Consider the following 6,000-nt stretch of genomic DNA (forward strand, 5'->3'; position numbering starts at 1 on the left):
AAATTACAGTAAGTTACAATAAGTGCTAGAATTACAATGAGTACTAAATTACAGTGAGTGCTAAGTTACAATAAATACAATAAGTGCTAAGTTACAGTTATAAAGTAGGAGTAGTTGATTGTTTAAATGTTTCAGGATCAATGGTAGATAGATTTGGGATACATAGATCGTTCCAATGGGGAATAGTTCTGGGTAGGAATGAATAGAGATAGAGATACGTGTTTACTTGTGCTTGCATAATTGGTCCACTGGGACCAGTGCAAAAATGGTCCACGTTTGCATACACACCACTTATAGCTATAATCAAAGGCACCATACAAGGCGGCAAACACACACACTATTATAATCATTCCAGTGTAACTATAGTGCATGATCATAAATTATCCAAGCCTAATTTGCTATTTAACAATATTATTATAAAATTAAAACTCTTTAACAAACTACACAGTGTTTCATGAGATAACTAGCTACCTAGCTACAGGTATAGCTCAAACCAACTGTAGCTATTATTGCCGGTGAAGATATAATTATTATAAAGACAATTTCTGTGGACTATATAATTTATGGCAGAAGAATTAGTGGTGTAATCAATTTTTGAGGAGGTATGTCATGCATGCATTACTGTCACTGCATAAGCATGCATAGTATTATATGTACTTGAACGTACGTATAATAAATAGTATATCCCATATTTTTGTGCAACAAGGTCCACTGAAAATTGATGTCTTTGCTTCTTCAATTGTGAGTTGCTGGTACAAGTTTTTGTTTACACATTTCAAGTGGTACCACCATTCACAGTTATTACATTTGATCCAACCACTGTCCGTATCTTGCATTCCACAAACATGACAAAAATTATCCAGTGATTCTGAAGCATCAAGAAGCTCAATAGCCATATCATTATGAAGCTTTGAGATATCACTCATTGTGGACGTGGTTGGTAATGGCTGCCTTTGTATGTTACACTCTGCATACTTCATCACATATACGTACTCCACAGGAGGAACTATCCCTCAAACTCTGCAGGCAATGCTGCATTGACATCACATTCCATTTACATTTGATCTTTTCCCAGTTTCCTTGTGCGTGCTGAATATTTCCAAAGTTCCCCCTCATGACATCCTTCTCTCTTTTTGGAGCCAAATAAGTTATAGTGAAAGTCCTTGCATTTATACATAATAACACCCAGTGATTTCCTGCTTGAAGAAATGCACCTATAGCATATTCACGTTGTGGGATGTTCACATATATCAGTTTCTGTTATTGTGGTAAAGCTTTCCTGTGCATAATTATTTTGTTCATGACACTAACATCAATCACCTTAACCTTTGTTTCTTAATAATGGTTTACTTTCAGTAGGTAAGTAGTGATAATCTCATCTGAAACCCATGAGTTCTTCAATATGAGGAAATGGAAGATTTGTCATAATAGAGCTTGTATGATCCAATCTTGCTTCCAATAACCATTTAGTGGCACATATTCAGTAAACGTTGAGTGTTACCACTCTTTTCTATTTGTACATTCTCCTCTGCAATCTTACAAACATCTCCATTTGTAGAGCTTTAATTCCTTTGATGGTCATTTTGGTCCTTGACAATGTCAATCTTATCCTTCTTGCAATCACTTTTAGTAGCTTTCAGAACATTTCCTTTCAATGATTTTTGTAATCTGCGATGTTTCACTGGAGCTTGACAATCCTTAGTAGGACTAGGAAACTGTAATAGGGAATAGCTAAAAGGAAAAAGTATTTAGCCACTCCAAATTTATAGCCAAAATAACCGAAAAGTCTAGGAACTAGCTAAAATAACCATTTATTTGAACCATGGTTCAATCAACGGAAACTCATACATTCAATTACTGGACAATTGTCCAATGACTGGCCATGTCCTCATGTTGGAACTTCACAAAAATATGTGATAATCTAGTATATTGTATTATGAAGGTCTAATCAACATTTATGTAAACGCTGAGAAAAGTGAAATTTGTCAGATAATTTCACTGAAAAATAAGGTGTGTCAGGCACACTGAAATGTCACTATATCCACATCAATTATCAGTGTTGTGTATATTGCAACATTTTAGGTGAGCAGTAGGGCCAACGTGCATGCCATTATCCTCTTCATCACTTGCATTGTTTTCCATCAGTTCTAAGCTACAGGGTAACTGGTGAAGCTACGTACATGGACATTAGCTAAAGCACCTCCAATAGACATTGAGAGTATCTCATCACCATAATACTCTGCAAAGTCTCTGGGTGATTCTGTTTTGGCCATGTCATAATATTATTATAGCTACTCGACATTGGGAATATTAAATCTTCCTGGAAATATTGTAGCTTCTCAGAAGATAGACTGATAGTCTGTTGTTGACTTTCCCTGTTCCTTGTCACAGCTGTTTGCCTCTGGACATGCAGGCACCTGCTGCAGACTAGCATAGCCTCGGGGTTGACAATGCTGACACTACAATTCTAAAACAATTCATGTCTCATCAACATTATAAGGAGAGTTAAACAAATTGTATTCAGCAAATATATCCTTCAGCAAAGAAAAGTAGCCTGCCATAACTTCTTTGGTCAGGCAATTCATGCAGACATTTGCAGTGGGGTCTCCCTTATGAAAATTATGACAGTGGGGCTGTCTCAGCAAGAACCTTTAAACCACCCATGTGATACTATTGCTTTGTCTCTCTTTCCTTTGTCAATGACAACACTACCAGAAATTAGTCTCACTTCCCTTCTTGTCTTACTATACCCATCTTGTGATACTTTAACTAAAATGTTTCCAAGTTTAGTTTCCTCAGCAGCTGACAACAATGATATCTGTCTTGGTTTATCCCCATGGGTCACTTTTCCAGAAATCCAGTCATGTAGGGTAGATTTGGTTACTCCACACCCGCAACACTGGCATATTTCTATCAACGACATCCTTTATGGCATTCTCCAAGTCTTCATTTGTGTACCATTTCCGCCTCTTGTCACTAACTTTAGTGCTCATCACAGCAGGTGTTGACTATGATCAGAGCCTGCCGTGATTACTGTTTTTATTCAGCAGCCAGGGTCAGTTGTTGTAGGTTCTTGTGATACTCCAACATTGTCCAATTTGTTTTGAAGTCTATTCAGCTCAGGCACAAGGACAACTAGACCTATGATACAGTGGCTACATAGTCACGCTGTTGACAATAGTGTATTTAAACAAACCTTAATCATGATTATAAGGGCTGTTAACACTAATACCGCAGCAAAATTAATGTTATCACTATTGTACTAACGATGCGTATAATGTGTTAATGGGCAAGGGGCAATTCCCAACAACTGACTATGTACGTAGAACTCAGACACATTACTCAGTGCACAATCTCTTTAACATTATAGGATAGTAAACATGCATATGAAATTTACACAACAGATGCATCAATCTATTACCTTTCATACCAATTCCAGTACTAGTATCTGTAGCTGCTTATAGGGTTTCCTGCCAAATAAGATAGAAAATCTGAGCAGTTGGATGAGTGAAGTTGTATTATGAGTGCTGCGAAGGGTGGGTGTGGCAGGGTGGTCAAGAGATGGACTTAAATATGAAAGCAGACCATGATTGAAGTCCAGACATGAGATTACAGGGCTGTGCTGGCTCCTAAGTGGCTGAGTGCTGGCTCCTAAGTGGCTGATATGCAGCAAACTCAACACAGAACACCTGTCTAACCATATCAGGTCATCCACCAGAACACCACTAATTCTTCCCAAGCCAGATCCCAGAAACTGCTATACAAGCTCACCACAACACCCAGAAAAACCAGACTCAAGTAGCTTGGGTAATGCTGAGCACCAAATCCAGTAGTATGATAATATACCTATCCACTGTTGGTGCTAGTTTGATATTGCCCAATGTGCCATTTGGATCGGTTTTGTATAAGACACATGTTATCATACAATACGATAGTATGGTAGTACTATAGTAAGGACCACAAAGGTGCAGGCCAGGCCCATGAAAGCTATCACACAAAAACCAGCTTCAGTTTTCCCTGATGATGATGAAGCAGTATTGGCTAGGCAAAACTAAGTCCAAATAAGCCTTCAGATCAACCCGAAATGCTTTCAACAAGTTGCTACAGAATTTTTTAAAATTATTAAGTGAAATTTCTACTGACTGTCTGAATAACTGACTAACTGATTCCTTCAGACAAGTGTAACTCAATAACGGTTAAGGCTTGATTTTTCCTCTGTTCTACGTCGCTAAAGCTGGACACATGCCTACTGGCATACTGCAGTATGTCCAATGCATTCTTCATGAAATTATCAGTGTCCTCTCTTGCATCCCATTCATCTTTGCTGACAGCGAAAGGTGTTGATTTAGTGGTAGTGTGTGATACATGACTTCCCTTCATAACAGAAATTGTCCATATTTTCATAGTGGATGCTGTGATTGCAGAGGTGCCTTTCGAATGTTCTTGAATTGTAATGCTGTGTAACAGGTTGATCATAGCTGGCAACAAAGTGTATTCAGGGGGCGGATCCAGGAGGTTCAAAGAGTCCCCCTTTTGAAAGAGCCTTTCTTACTCAAGATACTCTAATAGAGCAGTCACAGTATTCCTAAGGGGAGCAGTGTAGCAGGCTACTTGTGGAGCTATAAATAAGAAATATAGTTGGTGAGGTTATCTATGGTGAGGGTCATCTATTGTCAGCAGGTGATGACTTTTTTTGGTCTTCAATTCCAGAGTGGAACCCCCCTTTGAAAAAGTCTGCCTGTAATGGATACCTTTTCAAACAATAGTTTGCAGCTGGGGCACGTGGCACCATTTCTTTTGATGTGGTATGCGTGGGTTCACCACTCATAATAATTTTATTTTACTAAAGAAATCCACAAAAAATACACAAAAAAATTGGTATTTTGGCTAGAGTAGGAACTATAGCACATCGATAAAAAGTACTGAAACAAGCTGGAGTAGTGCACTATATTGAATCACAGTGAAACAATATGAAGTGTTGTATACCTACTATTATGGTATCTCAGAGCACAGTAGGGATATGCGTAACACTTCTTATTGTTTTACTGTGATTTAATATCGTGCTATTACTCCAGCTTGTTCGGTACTTTTTATCAATGTGCTATGGTCCATACTCTAGTCAAAAATTCTAAAATTCGTGTGCTTGTATGTAATTGTTCACCTTACACAGCAGGGTATTGTGAATCCACTGACACACTCAATGTTTCTGGCAGGTTAAGACTCTTCTTAAAGAATTGCAGACACTGGCAACAGAAAATAGGTGTTAAGAACAATACAAGGTTTTTGAATCCCCATTCTTAGCTGATCAGTACAGTTGCAACAGCCAAACCCTAGGTCTCTTGTGCTTTGGAAGGAGGTGAGTACCAGGAGCTATAATCAAGGTGCTCAATCTTCCGCCTTGGTACAGTTTTTGTTCTATGTACTCTCTTCTTAGTCCAAGTGAGACCAGTAATCAACCTGAAGAAGTTAAATGAGTGGGTGAGACCAATCAAAGGAAATCCAGTACTTCAGTTAGGAGGGCTTAGGGATTTTCAAAAAGTTGCTGAGGATAAACGATTGGATGGTGAAGGTGGACCTCAAGGGTGTTTAATTCATAGTTACAATTCATATGACCTTACTACAATTAAAAGGGATTAAATAACCATCAATTTCCATTCCTGTATTTTGGGTATTCACCAAAGTTATAAAACCAGTGGCCGGAGAATGGGTGTTCGCATGATCATTAACCATACATACACTGTGGTAGTACTGTATGTATTGTATAGTAGGAATCATAGAATTTTTGGCTTTCTTGCCCTTCAAAATCACTCCAAAACAGCCTTAGTTTTCCTTCCAAATAACTTGGCAGTATTGGTTTAGCTTAAAATGCCTTTAGAGTGACCCCAAATCTTTCCAAAAAGTTTCTATGGAAGGATAATAACATTTAATTGGCGTAGCAATGATACAGTATGATCTGTCAGAGTGGGTGAATGACCAGTGACGCGAGATGGACCAGCATCA

The sequence above is a fragment of the Dysidea avara genome, chromosome 2 (assembly GCF_963678975.1).
Source record: "Dysidea avara chromosome 2, odDysAvar1.4, whole genome shotgun sequence".
NCBI lineage: Eukaryota > Metazoa > Porifera > Demospongiae > Dictyoceratida > Dysideidae > Dysidea > Dysidea avara.